The sequence below is a fragment of the Carassius carassius genome, chromosome 45 (genome assembly GCF_963082965.1).
Source record: "Carassius carassius chromosome 45, fCarCar2.1, whole genome shotgun sequence".
In the NCBI taxonomy this organism is placed as follows: domain Eukaryota; kingdom Metazoa; phylum Chordata; class Actinopteri; order Cypriniformes; family Cyprinidae; genus Carassius; species Carassius carassius.
In genome coordinates, this window is record NC_081799.1 from 13,105,832 (window position 1) to 13,128,658 (window position 22,827).

Below are 22,827 nucleotides of genomic sequence, written 5' to 3' on the forward strand. Positions count from 1 at the left end.
CAAAACACTAATACTGTCAAATATTATTGCAATTCAAAATAACTGTTTCTGTTTTAATATATTATAAAATGTAAGTTATTTCTGTGATGGCAAAGCTGAATTTTCAGCAGCCAGTGCACCATTCTTCAGAAATCCTTCTTACATTACCAGTGTACAAAACACCTGTTTAGCTTTTTTTTTTTTTCAGGGTGATTTGATTAATAGATTTTTAAATGGAATAGCATTAATTTGAAATATAATTCTTATTGTCACATTATAAACACTTTTGATTAAATTAATGCATACATATATTATTATTAATAATAATAATAATAATAATAATCAAATATGTTTTAAATCCCTAAACATTTAAATAGTAGTGTAGGTCTGTACTTAAACTACTCAAAGTTTGATTTTATTAGTCAAATATTGCTTTTTTTGTCTTCTGATAATGGCCTTTGAGTTATCGGCATCATAAATTGATGATAATATAGAGGTAGGAAAGCTGATGAGTATAATCTTGGCTATGTTAAATGTTAAAAACTTGTCATTATTGCATAATGGGCATCACAAATGTTCAGAATTAAATATAAATACTTCTTTGTGCATCATAGACTGTTTTTTTTTTCAGGAGCATGATTGCCATCTGTGATAACCATGCAGATGTTTTAAACATCATCCAATCTGACCTCAGGAGGATTTAGTCTAGAATGTACATTATGAATTTCTATTAAGAATATATATATTTATATGTTCTAGTTAAACTTCTTCATATATTCTAACCTGCTGAAGCAATAAACTGATGCAGGCTAGATACTGCTCAATTAATATTCTAGCTTTCTTTGTTTATATTCCATGAATTAGGCTAAGTGATTTGTAAATGACGAAATAATGCTCTTTTTAATGCTCAAAACAGTAATGTGCAGAGGCCTTGGTCACATTTTTGGTTATAAAGGTTTTAGTAGATTAAAATGTTATCTTATTTGTGATTGTGGCCGAGTTGTTGTTTGAACATGAATAAATTTTCACATGGCTGTTTTAAACTCTTGAAACGTGTCTGTTAAAATTTAGAATGAAATAAGATACATAATATATTTTTATAAATGTTCAGCTGCTTAAACAGTTGCATAACACATTACTAAATAATATAAATAATACATTTGTTAATGAGGCAAGTAAAAATAACAGCCAGATGATCTAAGATATACCCAATATTACAAAAAAAGAAAAGAGAAAAAAAAGCAATTAAAATGTGTTTAAGTATTTTGTTTTTGTCATTTTGTGTGTTCATTTTTGGACCATTTCAAATTTCAAATTTTGGCGCATTCAGTATAGTAAATTACTGTATACCTACTTGATGCTGTAAATAAAATTCATTTTGGAATTTATGTTTTATAATGTTGATTATTTAAAATAAATTACATTTAGTTCAATTAATCAATGTTACATTTTAAAACGCATTACTTCAAAACCCCGTGTTTTGTGAATCGTTCTTTGTTGCCGCTTGGTGACGGCGTGTCACGCAAGTGTACTGTGATTGCAGTTCACCGCAGTGGCCGACAGGGGTCAGCGTTAACAGGTACCACACAGCAACCGCAGCATCCCGGATCAGAGAGAGAGAGAGAGAGAGGTGAGCAGTGAGCAGAAGAGAGATGCTTCGCTCAGAGCGAGCTCGTTCAGTCAGCGGGTCTGCTGTGGGAGAGAGCGGGCTGAAGGAGGGCAGACTGAACCTGTGATTCTCAAAGGTGAGTGTTTATACACGGAGTTAATGTTACGGGCTTTTGTGACTTGTTCTGGAGAAACATATACATGCACGAGTGTTTTGATACGAATAGACCGTCTATTCCGATCTAGTGCTGCCTTTGCTGTTCAAGGACATTAACTTGCTAAACATAAAAAAAGTCATGTGATGGCAGATAAAAGGTTGACTTTTTACACCAACTTTTCAATATGTATGTGCATTTTGTATTATTTATAGACACGTTTATAAATATTTTAAAATGTTATGAAATAACTTAATAGACTAGACAAATGCTGCTGTGATTTTCCATATTAGTTGTGATTTCAATGTAGCTCTTCTCAGCTTAGATAGATAGATAGATAGATAGATAGATAGATAGATAGATAGATTCAGCGGAAAACCTGAATAAATAATCGTTCCATTGATGTATGGTTTATTAGGATATGAAAATATTTGGCAGAGATACAGCTATTTGAAAATCTGGAATCTGAGGGTGCAAAACATAAAAAAATAATTTATATATATATACAGTACAGACCAAAAGTTTGGAAACATTACTATTTTTAATGTTTTTGAAAGAAGTTTCTTCTGTTCATCAAGCCTGCATTTATTTGATCAAAAATACAGAAAAAACAGTAATATTGTGAAATATTATTACAACTTAAAATAATAGTTTTCTATTTGAATATACTTTTAAAAAAATAATTTATTCCTGTGATGCAAAGCTGAATTTTCAGCATCATTACTCCAGCCTTCAGTGTCACATGTAACATCCAGTCTATCACATGATCATTTAGAAATCATTCTAATATTCTGATTTATTATGAGTGTTGGAAACAGTTCTGCTGTCTAATATATTTGATGAATAAAAGGTTAAAAAGAACTGCATTTATTCAAAATAAAAATAAAAATTCTAATAATATATATATTCTAATAATACTATCACTTTTTATCAATTTAACACATCCTTGCTGAATAAAAGTATTGATTTTATAAAAAAAAAAGACTGACCCCAAGTTACTGACCAGTATTGTATATTGTTATTACCAAATATTTATATTTTAAAAACATAGCTTCTTTTTTTTTTTATTCATCAAAGTATCCTAAAAAAGTATCACATGTTCTGAAAAAATATTAAGCAGCAGAACTGTTTCCAACTTTGATAATGAATCATCATATTAGAATGATTTCTAAAGGATCATGTGATAATGATCCTAAAAATTCTTCTTTGCATCACAGAAATAAATGATAATTTAAAGTATACTAAATGTAAAAACAATTATTTTAAATTGTAATAATATATCACAATATTAAAAAAAATTCTGTATTTTGATCAAATAAATGCAGGCTTGATGTGCAGAAGAAACGTCTTTCAAAAACATTAAAAATAGTAATGTTTCCAAACTTTTGGTCTGTACTGTATATATATATATATATATAACAAATAACCTTTAAAGTTGTCCAAATGAAGTCCTTAGCAATGCATATTACTAATCAAAAATGAGGTGATATTTAATATCCTAATGATTTTAGCAAATAAAAAGAAAAATCTATAATTTTGGACCATACAATGTATTGTTGGCTATTGCTACACATATACCTGTGCTACTTAAGACTGGTGTTATGGTCTAGCAGGGTTCGATATATGCTTAAATATGATGAGATAAAGATGTAAACATCCCTCTAAAGTGGTCTAGATCTGGTCTTTGAGAGCTGCTCTCTCTCTGGGATGTATCAGAGGAAGGCAGAGCCTCCGGCACAGCTTAGAACTGATTTACTTAGCCTGGAAATGAACTTGACGATCGGCGCATCCCAGCAACCGCTCCTATAGGAATAAATGGTTTTGTATAATGAAGTTTTACTTACCCTAACCCCTTTGATCCATTTTTATGTGTTTTTATTTTTTTATTTTTATTTTTTTGTAGTTTATAGACCGGGGTCATGTCAAAAATAGAGAAGTAGGGGGGTAGGGAACGTGTGAAGAACCCTGTAAAGGTTACAGCATCACAAAAACACATCTGATAAAAGCTGCAGTCTGTCTCAAGGGGTTGCTAGACGTGTTGATCAGGTGAAGGAGGTTTGAAAGGGGAGATGGGTGGATAGGTACAATGAGGTGTTTATAAGAGTTATTCCAATTGTCGATAAGGATTATAAAGGCTTTTTCCCCGAACCAGAATTGTGATCCACTTGTCAGTCAATGTAGGATGGACGAGAATCCAAGTGAGACTTCTTCCAGTTGTCCAGTGAAATTTGAAACCAGTGATTATTGACATATTAAGCTTTGAGTCTAACCAGCTTGTGAGCGTGACCTGTCTGTTACCTCTGGAAAACGGCTCTGCCGGGATGTTTTTCCTGCCACCAACTTGATTCCATCACTCTACCTCTAGAAATCCTCCGGTAACACAGTAGCACTTCTATTCCTTGCCCTCCAGATGTGGATCACAGATTAAGAGTAGTTCTAGCCTGCTGAGAACATCGCACTTTCCACATTTTACCTGTCCTAAATCCCCCGTCCCCTGCAGAGCGGTCTTGTAAAGTGCCCTGTTCTCTGTCTCCTCAGCCTGTCTTCATCTGCCAGCTCTCAGCCTGCTCTGATCTTTCAACTGGATCAATCTTTTTCCCCCTTCCGCTGCTGTATGGGTTCCAACCATGCTTTTAATTTATTTAGTATGGCCAAACATGCACGATTTGAGCTCTGCTTTTGTCACGCAAAGTCAACCAGGAAGACTAGAATCAAATATCGCTGTAGTGTTGCCGTTTTTCTTGGGATTGATTTCTTAATGTCATCACATGAGATGATAGATGTCCTTGAGAACAGGAGGAAGTGGTGTCTGAAACATTAGCACTTTATTTGTGTTTCCTTCTGCTATCATTGCTAGCATTACTCTCTAGTTCTGTTTTAACAATACTCTATCATCACATGTTGGTTATTAAAAGAGCTGTTTATTATCTAGCTGCTTGTTCAGCCATAGAGCTTACTGATAACAGCGTCATAAGACATTGATATTCATTATGAGTCGGGTGACCAAACTTAAATGTCAATTCAATGTCTAATGTCAATGTTAAATTGATGCCCAATATCGATGTCAGCTGACATTGATATTTGTTGGTTTTAGTTTGTGTATCCAAAATCCAACGTTAAGTCAACGTCAGATTGGCGTAAAATACTGACGTCAACCCAATTTTTTTTTATTCTCAACCAAAATGCAACGTCTGTTCAACATAATGTCCAGCGTCAACTTGATGTTTTGTTGACGTCCTGTGTCTGCTGGGAATACATCCGCCAATGTTTAGCTACTTTGGAATTAACTGTTTAGTAGAAACGTTAGCTTTTATTTCTGTGAATTCCTCAGAAATACTGCTTTGTCATTTCATAATGCACAATTTTTGTAATCAAATTGTCAAAGATGTACTTTTACTGGCAGTGCGTGTGAGAGAATATCTCAACTGCTTTAATTTAATTACATTAGCCTAATTAGCATTAGCCTATGTTGACGCTACATTTTTCATTTTTGGACCAGTTTTGTTTTTGTTCAAATCTTGATGACTTTTCTAGATATGCAATCTGTACAAACAAACAAAAGTCTAATAGAAAAAATATATATATTATGGTCAAAGTTTTCTGACCTTAGAAAATTTACAGGAAAGGCCCTAATACAAAGCAATTAAAAAAAAATGTCAAAATATTGAGAATTCTGCAAAAATGAAGCTTAAAAATCTTAGTGGTTTGTAAACCAATTTGGTGCATTGCGTTGCCAACAGCGATACTGGCTCGCTTGACTTTTACATTCTGTTTATTTGGGAAACAGTGAAAAATGACTCCTACAGAATGCGCTTCCAGACACCACGCTCTCATTTGCATGTGATGTGTCATTAAGGACTGGAGATGAAATAAAATAAATGCAAAAGGGAGTGATTTCAAGAGCTTGGGACCTTCTCTGTTTCTCTCTGCAGAATCTCACATAGCCTTTCATCTATAAAACCCTGGCAAGAACCGATGCAGAGAACCGCTCTGTAGTCTCCAAAACTGTCCCAATGAGTGGGCAGGACTGGAGAAATTATAACTTTGAGAGTTAGAGTCACTTAAACATTCTAATACCCATTATGGGGACTTGTATATTCAACATTGATAATTATGTAGCATATATAGCATTATGTTTGTTGTCAGTTGACTAGAGTATGTGCTTATGAGTATAATGTATGTTGTGTTTACACAGGTGTTTTGTGTATAATCTATAAATCAAGAGTGCTTTGTTTGTTTAAGCCTTTTCATAGATTCAGATTCATGTATCTCATTTCTTATTTTCTAGTCATTTCTCACTGAAGGTATTATCCATTGTCTTTTCAAAAGAAAATTGAGACTAGCCGATAAGTGCCGACTGAAAGCTTCCGGTATTTTCCCAGGGGCGCTTCGGTAATGGCAACCCACGGCTCACCTCTCTTCCTCCCTCCACAGTGACCTTGATAGCTCAGTTGCATGTTTTGAGACTAGAACTCACAGATTTTATTTCGCCCACAGAGTCAAACCGTTAACCCAGCCGCTCACTCCTGTTTACTTCCATACAACACGTTCTTCTAGCGCCGCGTGGAGAATGAACTTAGTCAGAGCTGGAAATCTGTTTTATTACATGAAACAGCAGGTCCGTTCAGGGTTATGGAACATTTTTTTTACCCCCTGAGGAGCAAGTTACCCCTCGTTCACCTCACAGTAGCACCACCCTATGGTTTCTTACTCTCCAAAGCCCTGAAGTATTTATAAGAATCTCAATCTTCCTCTCTCTCTCTCTCTTTCACATGATTTCACCATCACAGATGGCCTTAAAGGGATGGTTCATCCCAAACTTATTTATTTATTTTTGGGTTATATTCCCACCGTCATGTTATTTTGAACCCGTATTATTTTACTTTTAGTAGGACACAAATAAAAGAATTTTGAAATAATTTTTATGTCTATTGTGTCTAAGAATGGCAGTTTGTAGCTTAATATTAAATATAAAAATATCTAAATATAAATAAATTATATACACACACACACATACCTGTTTAAGGTAAGATATTATATATATAATAAATTAATATTTTTAATTCAGCATGGATGCTTTAAATATATCAAAAGTGACAGTCAAGATATTTTTTATTTCAAACAAGTGTTTCTTAATATTTTTTATGAATCCAAAAATCCAGATTTTTTTTTTTTTTTACAATTTAATTTTATTTTATTTTTTTTCCAATTAACTGCTCATGTTTCTTTCTCTCTCTTGCTCTCTAACAAATGAGCTCTCATCTTTATAGCTCTCTTTATTGTCACCATCTCTTTTCCTTTCTCTCACTGTCTTGTTCTTTCATAGGTTCCTCATCTTCTTCCTCCTCATTAATTACAGCATCTCTGCCTTTGCGTCTGAATAGGAAGCTGCATCTCTCAGTCTAATTAATCACATGACTGTAAAGCGTCGTTGTCATGGTCCAGACGTCCGCTGAGGTCAGTGCAGTAATGAAAAGCTCACTGACCACAGACACATTCATCTAGAACCAGTTCTGCTTATACTAAAGACTTCCATTTGGCAAAGTAATTGGTGTGGAAGGCATTGGATGCAAAAGTGGTGATTTCTGGGAGATTGTGATTGATTGGCTGTAATGGTCTCTGTTGATGGTGAATTAGGGGTTAAAGGTGCAAACTGGGAGGTTAAACAGAGGTGGATTTCTCTTATTATAGATGCATTTGATGGCCAGGACATCAAATTCCAGTTTTTGTTGTCTACATTATATATTTTTTTTGTGAAACTGAAGAGAAGATGCGAAAGGACGCAGTTTGTTTGTGTGTGTGTATGAGGCGGGGTCACTGCAGTATCCTGCCACTCCTCCCCTTCACGCTGCTTTGTGTGTGTACTCAACCATGCCTTTCTGTTTACATGGCTGACGCGTGATGAAGAGAACGAGAAAGAGTCAAAGAAAGATACTCGCATCTTTAAAAGAGGAGAAAGAAACAAGGAGAGGAGAATAAATAATTGACAGTGAGATAGAAAAAATGGTCAGGATTTTCATATAAAATGGTTGTGAACTTTGTGGCTGAATATACCTAAAGACCGAATTAAAGCAAGGCGGCAAAATGACAGTGGAAGAATCCCAATAAATCTGTGGAGATATTGGCTCAGACCTGCTGCCAACCCCCTTTTCCTTCCCCCGTGACTCTATAGATGCTCTGCAGAATATTTTAACCCTTTCGGGCAATCTGTTTTACATTCCACCTGTGCCGAGGGAGGGATAAGCCTCTTCATATCCCCCTAGGACAGAGTCAGGGACCTTTGTCTAGTGATTACGGTTTCAAATAGCTATGAAAGAAGATACAGAATCTCCTACCTCATTACTGCAAGCATTGTTCTTAATAGAACATGTGTATGTGTCTCTCTGACAATGGATTATATTTTTTTGCCTCAATATGAGGTGTGAAATTACAATTTTAGCAACATAAGGGAATATTAAATTATTATTAATATTTTACAGCGTTTATCAATCTTGGCAAATGTTAATGTATAAATATGCTACTTGTTAGTTTTCATAATGCATTAACCTATTCGATTTTTATTTTCACAGATTTTAGTATTAATGTATGTAAAAATTAATAAATTAATTACATTAATACATGCTGTAAAAGTATGTTGTTCATTATTAATTAGTTTTTACTATCGCATTAACTAATGTATTAACATATACATATCGGATATAAGAATATCAGTATATAAAAAAAATAATAAAATGAAATGCCAGTAATCAGGAACTGCTTAAAAAAAGGTCCCATGCCTTTGACAGTGACATTGTTATATTGCCTGTGAGATCAGATTTCTCTTTACAGAGTCTATATTTTGCACAGGAGTCTTTGTTGCAATGCAGTATGTGATCAGGGGACCTTGACTGACAGATGTGTGTGTGTGCTGGGAATGAGGACTCGGCATCAGGACAAAGATACAGCGCACGTGGCAGAGATGCGCAGATGCAGTAGCCCTGTGCAGGGGTAAGAACGCGTGCTCGTGTGTGTTTATGTGCTGAACTCTCTCTATAGGCAGTCTAGACAAAGAGCCAACCCTGTTCACCCCGTGACAGAGAGCGTGAGTGAGTGCATCGCTGCAGTCGGGGAGTAATAAAATGTGTCTGCCTGTCCAGGACAAAGCAGCCGACGTGGTGGCGAGAAGAAGGAGGTAGAGAAAGAGAGGATGTTGGGGGAAGGGTTCCACTCTTTCTTTGTTCCATTTTTCATGAAAACCCCATTGTGTGCAGGGAGACCTGTCCTGTCCTGTCCTGTTGGGAGATTGCAGGAGTAATTACTGTTTCAGCTTTTTTTAGAAGGAGAGGAGAGGGTTGAGGAGGAGAGATAGTGGGGTTCATTTCAAGCCCCAAGAGAATCAGCACAGTCCAAAATTCTTTCCGCCACCTGCAAAGACATGCAGTGTATACATGCAAACACAGATTCATAACTGCAAAATGTCTCTTAAAGGAATAGTTCAGCCATTAATTACTCACTCTTATGTTGTTTTTAAATCCGTATGACCTTTGTTCATCTTTAGAACAAATTATGATATTTTTGATGAAATCCGAGAGTTTTCTGACCCTGCACAACTGACACATTCACGCCCCAGAAATGTAGTAATGGCAGCGTTAAAATAGTCCACGTGACATCAGTGGTTCATCCATCATGTTATGAAGCTACGAGAATGCTTTTTGTGTGCTAAGAAAACAATAAATAACAATTTTATTAAACAATTCTTCTCCTCTGTGTCAACATCCATCAACATTAATGAGAGTACTTTGACTTCTGTTGAATGTCCCATCTATAACTGGTTCGTAATTTAAAGTTCTTTCTTTATCTTTTACTAAGAAATGTCATTGCTTTTAGAACAAATTGCGACACACAACTAATTGCAACACAAATTTCAAATCATGTTCAATGTGTTAAAGGAATAGTTAACCCCAAAATCAAAATTGGCTGAAAATATAGTCACCCTCAGGCTTTCTACGATGTAAATGAGTTTGTTTCTTCATTTAAACAAGAGAAATGTAGTATTACATGACTTGCTTATCAAATGGATCCTCAGCATTCAATAGGTGCCGTCAGAATGGGAGACCAAACAGCTGATTAAAACATCACAATAATCCACAAGTAAGTCCATCAATATGTCTTGTGAAGTGAAAAGGTGCTTGTTTGTAAGATTTTTTTCTTACTTTGAATGGATGTTAATTGATTGACTACAGTCTCTTGTGGATTTTTGTGGTGTTGTATCAGTTGTTTGGACTCTCATTCTGTCGGCACCCATTCACTGCAGAGGATTAATTAATGAGCAAGTAATGTAAAGCTACATTTCTCCAAATCTGTTTTGATGAAGAAACAAACTTATCTACATCTTGGATGGCCTGAGGGTGAGTACCTTTTTGGTAAATCTTAATTTTTGGTTGAACTATTCCTTTAATAGCATAATAAATATTGATTTTGATTAATTGAATGTATAATGTGTAAATATGATTGTTCACTGAGAGGCAAAGACTATTTTTGTGTGAATTTGTTGGCCATCTCTGCTTATTTGTGCATGATGTGTTTGTCAGTGCGCTTGTGTGTGTGCATGCGTGAAGTCTCAGGTTAAGTGTGGTTTTCTCACTGTGAGGTGTGGATGGGGTGGTAATTGTATGGCTCAGGGTCAGTATGTTTGTTTCTGGTGTTAGTGTGTTTATATGTTTGTGTGTGCTTGACTTCCTACTTTGTCAAATGTCAGTCACACCAAGTGTTTGTGTGTGAACCAGCTGCAATGCAATTAGGGTAAGCACGTGGTGCTGGCGTGATAAGCTACCATGAGCTTGTGTGTGATGTGTGAGTGACGTCTGAGCATGTGTGTGTGTTTTATCAAGCATGCATGCATAATTGCTTCGGGGTGGAAACATAAACACGCTGTATATTGGTTGCATTTAGAAGATATACGGAAGGAAGTCAATGTGTGCTATAAGCTCAATAGCAGTCTGTCAGTCATTTGGCTGCTTTTTAAGTGGGGTCTGTTCACTGTGTCTCACCATGTGTCCTTTGGTTTATTCTGTTCATTGTGATTGCTGATATTGTGTGTTAATTGTGGCCTCTCAGTTTCAAGGGCTTTTCAAGAGCTTTGCAGTAGCTGTGCACTGTTTGTGGTTTCTGCTGTAAAAGCCGCTTAAATCAGCCTATGTTAGTTTTACCGTGTCTCAAAATCTGTCCGAGCTGGTTCTTCCATACTAACAAGTTAAAACCAACAAACCAAACCAAATAATATAACATAATTTGATTGTCATAATAATTGCAATATAAAATGGTTTGTATATATTAACTGTACTGTATGTACTACCATTCAAAAGTTTAAGATGTTTTTGAAGGTGACTTCTTATACTCACAAAGGCTAAATGTATTATACAGCAAAAACCAGAAGAAACATTTCTTATTATTATCAATGGAAAAACAGTTGTGCTGCTTAATATTTTTGTGGAAACCATGAACCAGAAGTATGGAGAGATTTAACATTCTGCTAAGAATAAAGGAGTGTAAGAGATTCGATATGTTCTTAAGAATTGTGATTGACAGGCTTTTATGAACATTCTTCTCCTGAACTTTATTTCAATCACTTTAATACCACATTTACATCAGTACTGTCAAAATACAACCGCCTAAGATGGCATTTAAGACATTTACACCACATGTCACACATCTCACCAGCCTTTGGTTCATCTGAAATGACAAAGGTGGTAGTTAAGCAGGTCTCCTCAGCCCTGTGTTGTTACGGAAGGCACGGGGGTGTCCCGAGAGGTGTAATGATTCTCCTGTCTTCTGCATATCTGCTCATTATTCACCTCTCTTCCTCAGTCCGCAGGACCTGTTTATCTTATTTGAGAGTCACAGAGTAATAACTCTGTCTATTTTCCTCCGCATCTCCTGACCTTCTGATAAATGGATCGGAGATTATGCATCTGACAAATGGATTTACATGTGACATAATCAGGATGGATTTGGTGGCAAGGGGTGCAGTAGGCAAATCGCTCGAAGCCCTCAGCAGGAGGGATTCATTTAGAAGCCGATGACGGAAATCTTGTTAGAGACACCGGGAGGGATTGTTTTTTTTTTTTATTCTAACACCACAATATGACTGCTCCCCAAATCTGAGCTGCACAAGAAGCTAATGAGGAGTGTGGGATGTGTTTTGCTCACTGTTGTGTCAATACCTATGGAGATTTGATTGGACAACATGCTTTCCATCTCTCAAGTTCCACCTGTGTGTTTTGTAGTAGCAGAAAAGAGGAAAAGAAAGTATTAAAGATAGAAATAAAGCAGAATGGGATTGAGCTGTATTCAAATCAGTATTTCCCACATGAGCACCACAGCTCAACGTATCAATAAGCCGCTGCACTGGTGTACCAATTAAACAGCCCAAGAGTGGTTTAACGAAACAATAACGACGGTTACCCCGGGAGAATTGGGGCAACTCTGAACTGAATGTAGCCCATAGCTTTCTTCCCAGATCGATGAGTCCGCCTAGCCGCACTGCAGGTGCTGAAGCTGCATTTAGCTCTGTTCCCATGACTCCGTCTCTCTCTGACCCCTCTCTGCATCTCCATACTGCACTGGTTTAGCACAAGAAACACTGATATCATACAACTCACAAACCTACTGTAAGCAAATTTACATTTTAGGTGGGAATCTGGGTCATTTAGTGGAAATTCTGCAGGGGTTTCTGCAGTTTTGGGTCACCGTTACAGTTTTCAGCCTTAGACGCACACCTACCCAGATCGCCCACAGATGGCTCAGTGTGTTTCCCTAAAGTATCATTAGCCAACTATGGATTTACCAACATGTTCATATTTAAGAGTGGAGAAAACAAACAAACAAACAAACATTTTTTCGACTGTAAAGGAACTTTTGTGCAAGTGAAAGTTTGCATAGATGATAAAGGTCCTTCATTGAACCATCAATGCCAATAAAGAACCTTTATTTTTAAGAGTGTGCTATGTTTATTATCTCAAATTATATAGCAGAAGTTGTAACTCCACCTCTTGCTTGACAACGTCATTAAGGACAGTTGTAGAACAAAATAAGTATCGAACGATGGATTTGTGACAAAGTTGTGATGGTTTTGGGAAATAGTTGTAACTAGCTAGTTATTTTTCTAGTGACGCATTGTAATATTGTAGTTATGATGCAAGTTACGTATGGTAGTTACATTGTTATACAGAAAACACAGGCTTCAAATGAAGAAAAAATATAGTTTTGTTTTAGCAAAGTAATCTATTCACAAACTGTATATTCAGTTTTGTTTTGTCTGTGAAACGATCATGGACATCCGCCATATTTATATATTTTTTATATAAAATCACCTCGAAATGGCACTTTAAAAACGTTATGCTGTATTCTTGAGATATGCTGTATATTAATATACATATGCTGTATATTACTCAAACTAATCGGGCTAGAAAAAGCAAACACTGTCAATTCATGCACAACAGAATGTGAAAAGATGTCCAGAGCTCCTAGATTTTGCACCAATTTCTCCCTTATTATCAGTGCAGTCAATCTAGTCAGAATCAGCAGAAAAGTTTTATATGTGATTCATGAACAGAGATATGTATTTTTGCTTTGTGAAGCATTAATTGAGGGTCATACGGCCAGTTCTTATCCCAGAATTGCATTTCCTAACAGCCATATGCCACTCCTCACCCATGGCCTGTCAGCACAGCTTGCCAAATTGTGTCACTTGTGATATAACACAGTCAGAGCATCAGTCGTAACCTAAATTAAACCTAAACATTTATCATTTTAGTGGCTTTATAAGAATAAGAATGATTGTAATGTTTTATATAGTTTTTAACGTCAATATAGAAGGACTTTTATTATTTTTAAACCTAAAAGATCCATCTGTCAGCATTATGCAAGCAAAAAAGGTTTGACCTTTGAATGGCCATCAGTGGAGAAAGATGGTGAACTGGGCTAAACTTAAACAAAAGCTAACCATGTTAACTAGCAAAATCTTGAGCCCTTGATGTGCACTAACATTTGATAAAGTATGCAGTAATGTTAATAATTAGAAGGCTAACCTGTTTGCAAAGTGGTTCTTTTATGTGTGGTTTGTGAGCTGTGCTAGTTTTTTGGCAGTCTGTGTGTCTGTGTGTGTGTGTGTGTGTGTGTGTGTGTGTGTGTGTGTGTGTGTGTGTGTTTGGTATTTCATTTGGAGAGAGTGGCATTGTGGGTAGACTCTGCAGGGCTTGATACTGCAGGTCAGGATTTGGAAATGATCTGCTATTGTTGGCCCAGCAGCTCTCCCATGCGAGAATAAGCCTCCCCATCCCACTCACTGTTCCTGTGGACAAACACTTTTTTTAGGGCAGAGTAATTTGATTTCAGAATCTCAATTCCTTCCTCTCTCAACCTTAATTCAATCTCCCGCCCCAAAGTGTGTTTATCCTCTTTTTTTATGAGGGCTGTGTGATGAACAGACCTGACTTTCTGCTAAGTGGCTTTCTGATTCTTTCATCAGTTCTCTTTTTTTCTCTCTCTCTCTTTGTTCTTCACTCTCTCAATCTCGGTCTCTCCCTTCATCATTTTAATGTAGTGTATGTTCATATTTCCCATTGATTCTGAACAAGAATCAAGAATTCAACGTTGGCTACCTGTGCAGTATAGGATACATTTTAAAGTACTGTTATTAGTTTTTAAGTCGTTAAATGGGTTAGCACCATCCTACCTTTCTGATTTGGAGAGCTCTTAGGTCTGCCAACTTGAGGCTCTTAGTGGCTCCTAGATTTACATTTACATTTAATCATTTAGCAGACGCTTTTATCCAAAGCGACTTACAAATGAGAACAACAGAAGCAGTCAGGTCAACAAGAGAACAACAACAGTATACAAGTGCCATGACAAGTCTCAGTTAGTCTAGTATAGAACGCATAGGTAGGTTTTTTTTTTTTTTTTTTTTTTTTTTTTTTTTTTTTAATTAAAAGACAAGAAAAGGAAAAGTGCTAGTGTTAGTTGGTTAAGTGCAGGCGAAAAAGATGAGTCTTTAGCTGTTTCTTGAAAATGAGTAAAGACTCAGCTGTACGAATTGAGATTGGGAGGTCATTCCACCAGCTGGGGACAGTCCAGGAAAAGGTCCTTGAGAGTGATTTTGAACTTCTTTGGGATGGTACCACAAGGCGTCGATCACTTGCAGAGCGCAAACTTCTGGAGGGCACATAAGATTTAACCAATGAGTTTAGGTAAGTTGGTGCCGTGCCAGTGGTCGTCTTGTAGGCTAGCATCAGTACCTTGAATTTGATGCGAGCAGCTACTGGTAGCCAGTGTAACCTGATGAGGAGCGGAGTAACGTGAGCTTTCTTTGGCTCATTGAAGACAACCCTCGCTGCTGCATTCTGGATCAATTGCAGAGGCTTGACAGTACATGCAGGAAGGCCCGCCAGGAGAGCATTACAATAGTCCAGTCTGGAGAGAACAAGAGCTTGGACAAGAAGTTGGGTTGCTTGCTCTGACAGGAAGGGTCTAATCTTCTTAATGTTGTATAAGGCAAACCTGCAGGACCGGGTAGTTGTAGCAATGTGGTCTGTGAAGCTTAACTGATGATCCATCACAACTCCTAGGTTTCTAGCTGTCCTCGAAGGAGTAATGGTTGATGAGCCCAGCTGTATAGAGAAGTTGTGATGAAGCAATGGGTTAGCTGGAATCACCAGGAGTTCTGTCTTCGTAAGGTTAAGCTGAAGGTGATGGTCATTCATCCAGCTAGAGATGTCACTCAGACAGGCTGAAATGCGAGCAGCTACCGTCGGGTCATCTGGTTGGAATGAGAGGTAGAGTTGGGTGTCATCAGCGTAGCAGTGATAAGAAAAGCCATGCTTCTGAATGACAGATCCTAATGATGTCATGTAGATGGAGAAGAGAAGTGGTCCAAGTACTGAGCCTTGAGGAACCCCAGTAGCAAGGTGGTGTGACTTTGAAACATCACCCCTCCAAGACACACTGAAGGATCTGTCAGAGAGGTAGGATTAACCCACAGGAGTGCTGTTCCAGAGATGCCCATCTTTCTGAGGGTGGACAGGAGAATCTGGTGATTAACAGTGTCAAAAGCAGCAGAAAGGTCCAGTAAGATGAGTACCGAGGATTTTGAAGCTGCTCTTGCTAGTCGCAGGGCTTCAGTAACCGAGAGCAGAGCAGTCTCAGTTGAGTGGCCACTTTTGAAGCCAGATTGGTTGCTGTCCAGGAGGTTGTTCTGTACAAGGAATATAGAAAATTGGTTGAACACAGCTCGCTCAAGTGTCTTTGCAATGAATGGAAGAAGGGATACCGGTCTGTAGTTTTCAAGAAGCGCTGGATTTAGTGATGGTTTCTTGAGCAGTGGGCTTACCCGAGCCTGCTTGAATGCTGAGGGAAATGTTCCAGAGTGAAGAGAGGAGTTGATAACGTGAGTAAGCAAAGGTATGACTGAAGAAGAGATCGCTTGAAGGAGGTGAGTGGGGATCGGATCAAGTGGACAAGTAGTAGGATGATTGGACAGGAGAAGTTCGGAGACGTCCATCTCTGAGAGTGGGGAGGAGGAGGAGAAAGAGTGTGCATCGGTCATTGTGAAGTTGTCCTCAGTCTGCGGTGTGGAGAATTGGCCGCTGATGGATCTCGTCTTATTTGTGAAGAAAACTGCAAAGTCGTCCGCTGTAAGAGTCGATGGAGGAGGTGGTGGCGGCGGATTAAGAAGAGAAGAGAAAGTCTTGAAGAGTGTCCGAGCATCACAACAGCTGTTAATTTTGTTGTGGTAGTAGGATGTTTTAGCCGTGAAGACATTTGCAGAGAAGGAAGAGAGGAGAGACTGATACACACTGAGGTCTGTAGAGTTTCTTGATTTCTGCCATTTCCTCTCTGCAGCCCTGAGTTTAGAGCGATGTTCACGGAGAACCTCAGACAGCCAGGGGGCAGATGGGGCAGTGTGTGCTGGTCTAGACAACAGTGGGCAAAAGTTGTCCAAGCAAGATGTTAAAGTGGAGCAAAGAGTGTCCGTAGCGCTGTTCGTGTCCAGAGCAGAGAACTGAGAGAGTGCAGGAAGTGAGGATGAAACCACAGAAGATAGACGAGATGGAGAGAGTGAGCGTAGGTTCCGTCGAAAGGTGACCTGCGTTGGAGTGTGAGGCACTTCAGGAGTAAGTGCTAGGTTAGCAGTAATGAGGAAGTGGTCTGAGGTGTGCAGTGGAGCAACTGAAGAGTTGTCCACAGAGCAACAGCGTGTGTAGATGAGGTCCAGTTGGTTGCCTGATTTGTGAGTCACTGTAGTAGACACTAGCTTGAGATCAAATGAGGCGAGCAGAGTTTTGAAGTCAGCAGCCTGGGGTTTATCTAGGTGGATGTTGAAGTCACCAAGCAGTACCAGAGGAGTACCATCTTCAGGAAAGTTTGATAGCAGCACATCCAACTCCTCCAAGAAGTTTCCCAATTGACCTGGGGGACGATAAATGACCACAAACTGGATTTTAACAGGGTGGGTTACAGTAATGGCATGTGATTCAAATGAACCAGTACCTGTAGGTGATGGCTGAAGATCAAATTTCCATTCTTTTGATATAAGGAGACCTGTTCCTCCACCCCTCCCAGTGGTACGAGGAGTGTGGGAACAAGTGAAATTAGTGGAGAGGGCTGCAGGGGTGGCAGTATCTTCAGGTTTTATCCAAGTCTCTGTCAGTGCCATGAGGTTGAGACCGGAATGAGTAGCAAGAGAAGAAATGAAGTCTGCTTTGTTAACTGCAGACTGGCAGTTCCAGAGACCAACTGGAATAGAGAGCGTAGTAGTAGAGGTCAGAGGGACAGGCCGTAGGTTTGTCAGACAGGCCTTCCTGCGACGTCCGTAGCGTGCTCTCCGAGTGTTAGTAGTGATAGTAGAGATCTGAAAGCACATAGTGACTACAGGTGTAAGATATTTGAGAACAAGGTATACAAAAAGTAAAGAAAGAGGAAAAAAGCAATACTCAAGTGCCCTGTCGGTGTCCTTGCTCGGTGGAGTCGTGCAGGTAGAGTCGATCGTCTTTACACTCGTCCGTCTTCACACGAGGAGGGCTCACACGAGGGCTGCCGCGACCGCTGCCGCGGTGAAACTTAGCGCTTTTGTATTAGCCTGATTACCTGTGATTGAAGTCAGCTGGCCACGCCTCACTATTTAGCAGATCGAAACCAGGCAGTCCCGCGATAGGCAAACGCAAAACCAAGCGCCACTGTCAGCACGTATTAACCAGGGTAAGACACACACAATTTAAACCAAAAACCTTTCCTAGCAATGACGATCACACACTAGTCTGATGAGAAAACAAGGCAAAACACTCACAAGCTGCTGTCCTTCTCTGTAGCTCGACTGTTTCTTCTGACAAGTGCTTTCTAAACTGCTAACTAAGTACTTTCACTGGCTTTGGCCACGCCTCACTATTTAGCAGATCGAAACCAGGCAGTCCCGCGATAGGCAAACGCAAAACCAAGCGCCACTGTCAGCACGTATTAACCAGGGTAAGACACACACAATTTAAACCAAAAAACTTTCCTAGCAATGACGATCACACACTAGTCTGATGAGTTCGAGGCTCAAGACTAGAGGAGATCGAGCCTTTTCCATAGCGGCACCAAGACTCTGGAACAGTTTGCCCATTGATATTAGAACTGCCCCTAATCTGTCCATTTTTAAATCTAAGTTAAAAACTTTTTTATTCGATCTGTCTTATACTATATGACGGGTGATGATGTTGTCCTGGTTTGATCTTGTGTTATTTATTTGTAATTTTGTTGTTTTATTTGTACAGCACATTGGTCAATGGTAGTTGTGTTTAATTGTGCTTTATAAATAAATTAAAATTGAAAATAAATTGTAAATTGAAAAATAGTGAAAATAGTCTGCACATTTTTGCTCTGCAGTGCTGTTTATGAGTATTTGTTGTGGGTGAGTTGTCACTGTCATCTGCCATGTTTGTCTGAGACAGATTGAGTGCTCCATGCCGCCGCATTGGTCTCCTCAGAAAATCTTTGTCTCAGAATATTGCTCTTGGTCTGCCGGTCTGCTGCCATACTCAGCCTTTTGATCATTTATCAAACATTAAACACAGATAAGAGCCCAATGAGTGTTATTTAACATCGGATCAGATTTGGTTTCAAACTGGGCGACAGTATTGTCAGATAGGCTAATGTCTTTTGTCTTTGTTTGTCAGGGACAGTATAATATGAAATATATTATAAGATATCATTTATATTATAAGATGAACACTATTAAAGGGGTTATATGATGCTTTTTTCTATCTCTTTGGAGTGTTACAAGCTCTTGGTGCATAAAGAAGATCTGTAAAGTTGCCAATGATTTTATAATTACGCAGAGTGATACACAACGCAATATGTAAAAACACAGTATAAGTCATTGTAATCAGTAATAATGTCCCTACTGGATGCAACATATGCCTCGTTTATAATGGGTTTTATTGTTTTTGTCTTATCGTGCTGGGACACAGGGCATCACAGTATGTTAAGGGGTGTAACGTTTCTGTCACAAGCTTAAGGAATTCGGCCAATCACCACATACTGGATAGCTGGCCAATCAGAGCACAATGTTATTAAATGGATATCATTGCCAAATGAAGGTATTATTGTTATGGTAGATTTATTTTCTGCAATATATCTACCTACATATGTCTATATACATGGCATACTATAGATAAATTAGATTGTAAATTGTATATAATTATTATATATTTTTATTTTATTTGTAATTTAATATATTTGTATGTACAGTGTATATATATATATATATATATATATATATATATATATATATATATATGCGTGTGTGTGTGTATAATGTGATATAATACATTACATTTTAATTTAATTCCATTTGCACTGTTAATTTGTCATGACATCAATGACATGTTAAATTCTCATTTACCTTCTTAACTCTTTTCCATATTGGATAGTGTTGTCAGTAAATATGCAGCTTATGTTTGTGTCTTCAAATATAGTCGTGTCATATCTGATTTAAAAAGTAATCTGAAAAAAAGATTCAAAAACTTTCAGAAATAAGTGGGTATTTCAGCACACTCAATAGAGCAGCTAAGATACTCATCTTTTACCTTGATGGGATCGTATTGCTTTATATCTCCTTGACAGAGTTCCATCAGCAGTGAAGATTAAGGTTTAGCCATGCTGTACCTCTCCAGGTGACTCCTCCAGGACAGAATAATCATTCCACACAGATAAATAACCCCAGAATGGGATGTGATGGAGTGGGAATGGATTTGAATCACATAGCTGCTGCCAGCTATTTTCAGTTATAGTACAGCCGAGGACATTTTAGTGAGCATGCTCCACCTCAAGTCTGTGTGTGTGTGTGTGTGTGTGTGTGTGTGTGTGTGTGCAGACTGCAGAGCTCCCCAAACTGGCATTAATCACCTGGTTCTATCCCAGCCCCCATATGCGGGGACTAGACGTTACCTGTTCACTGATTGGCCAGAACTCAGCTTTTGTCTCAGAATAATAATAGAGTGAAAAAATTTCTCCTATTTACCTAATTGGCCTATTTATATGTTCTGTTGTCCTCTTCACCTGTAAAGTGTTCTTAGAACAGAGAAAAGGAAAATAAATGTTGAGCAGTGACTGGGACACTTGGGCTGTCGCCTCACCTTTACACACACACACACACACACACACACACACACACACACACTGAAGAAAGAGTTCTCCAGCAGTCTGTGAGATAGGGTTGTCATGGCAACGGGACTAGACCTGTAGTTTCCCAAGAATTATTTTCATAATGACCGTGGTACTGCATAATCTGATTGTCTGATATTATATCCCCAACATCCTCCATGATGATAATATTCAGCTCAAGGAATTCATTGTTTCCTACTCAAGCTTTCTGACAGTAACCCTTAATAAATGTTACTATGGTAACCACCAGAGTTTCCACCAAAATACAATACAGTTTTTGTTTTGTACAGTAAAACCATAATTAATACAGGATCTCACGTAAACGCTGGAAGAAGTCTCTTAAAGGGACAGTTCACCCAAAAATGAAAGCCAACAAAAGAAAATAAGATATTTTGAAAAATGTTGGTACATTTTTGGTTCCTATTAGCTGTTTATATCCACCTATTTTTTGGGCTCTTGCATATAATAATGCTGGATGGAAATGCCTGGATGCGCACAAATTCAAATATTCTAAAACGTATGCACTCACCTTAGCTGGATAAATTTCTTCTACGGTGAGGAAACATGCATAAATTACGATTAATGAATAAATATCTTAATGCCCATCAAAAAAAAAAACCTTGTGACTTTGCAACGGGATAGGATAACTGCAACAACCAACGGACTAATCTCATGGCACGGCACTTGGAATGGTAGTTTTGTCATTCTAAAATTCTTGTGCAAAGTCACATCAAAGTGCTTCGTTATAGTTAACTCCTAGAACTGCGTTCCCAAATAGCAGCCTCCAAAAAATAAGATAACGTGACCATGTGCTCTGAAGCTAGTAATTTATTGTATACAAAAATTATTATATACATTGCCTTCTCCTACTGCAGCAAATTAATTAATTAATTAATATTCCAAATTTCCAAAGTTTAATTCGTAACTTTGGATGGAAGCATACCAATTGACTTCCATTGTGTTTATATTGTATTGTATTTATATTCCATTATATTCCAGCCTGTTTGGTTGCCAACATTCTTCAAAATATCTTTTTTGTGCTCAACAGAAGAAAGTCATATGGGTTTGAAATGACAAAAGGGTATTTTTCTGTGAACCTTTATCTATTAAGAGACTATGATATTTTGTTGGAAACTTTGGTGACCATAATTTTATTTATTTAAAATTAGGTTGTTGTATTCTTGTTAATTAGAATATGTCATGTCTCCTATATGAGGGCAGAGCCCATGGGATTCACACGTGCAAATTAAGAATACACAAAGTGTGTACATATAAAACACACTCATATTATGCACGTAATGTCGTAACACCACCACCACCAAGTCCAATCCTGTGTTTGTGACTGATAGCCTGTTATAATCACTTTATATTGAGGCTGGATGGTGTCATCAATCACTTGTGTTGTTAATGTGTTGATATTATTCCCCATGTTGCTATTGCCTGCAGCTGTCTCCATCCTGTACCTGACCTGTAACACAGAGAAAACTTGGTGTTAACAATAAATATATAAAGAATAAGAATATATATAAAAATTGATTCTCACATAAAGCTGTCATATAACTTTATAGTTTATGATATAGTTTTCTGCATACATGAGTCATATGAATTGCTTTTATGGTGTTTTTGGAACTTGACAGCCACTCATAACTATATGGAAAAGAGCAGCATGAACATTCTTCAAAATATCTATTTCTGTGCTCCTTGAAAGAAAGGATCGATTTAAAACTATATTTTATGCTAGTGAACAAATGATGATAGAATCTTCAGTTTGGGTGAACTTTCCCCTTTGGTTCCTTTCAAAATGAAATGCATGTAAATGTGAGCGTGTATTAGCTAAGCTTTAAGATGAGGGCATCTGAGCTTGTTTACTCAGAGTTTCCTTGTCCGCGGCAGCAGCTCCCACATCGTCTCTCCATAACAACCTCTCTCTCTCATTCTGTGCTGTTTAAGGTCTGCAATTTAATTGAAGCTTTTCTGAATGGAGCTGAACTGAAGGCGCTTCATGTGCAAGAGGTGTGGCAGATGTGTGACTCTCACTTCTTTTTTCTCACCCCCTCCATTTAACACTTCCCTCCTGTTTCTCTGTCTTACCATATTTATCTCTTTTTTCACATCTTTTCACACTATATCCCACTCTCCAGCACACTTTTAAAGCTCAAGGTAGCTGTGATGTTCTTGCTCTGTTCCTCTCTGCCACTGTCTGTCTTTATCTCTTTCTATCTCCGTAGGTTTCAGCCTTGGCCTTTGTCTATCTGCATGGCTCTGGCTCCGCCTAAACATTATGGGCATCCTGGAAAAGACAGTGTTGCTGTTTGCCTGATGGCTTTCTTGGCAATCAGTATGGTTCAAATGCATCCATTTAGTCAGCACTCCAATTATATCTCATGTACCTGTACTTCATTACCAG

The 22,827-nt window shown here is 38.0% G+C and overlaps 1 protein-coding gene across 3 annotated transcripts in view; it reads left to right on the forward strand.

The window, feature by feature from the left end:
• The first annotated feature begins 1,101 nt into the window (after positions 1-1,101).
• The window catches only part of mtus2a (microtubule associated tumor suppressor candidate 2a), a 73,481-nt gene continuing 51,755 nt past the window's right edge, over positions 1,102-22,827 (forward strand). For 2 of the 3 annotated variants that reach the window (XM_059539504.1, XM_059539505.1), the window contains exon 1: positions 1,383-1,724. The gene's annotated coding sequence lies outside the window, so the exon portion shown is untranslated. Of the gene's footprint in view, positions 1,725-22,827 lie in introns of all 3 variants that reach the window. The other variant, XR_009427549.1, reaches the window with a different exon arrangement.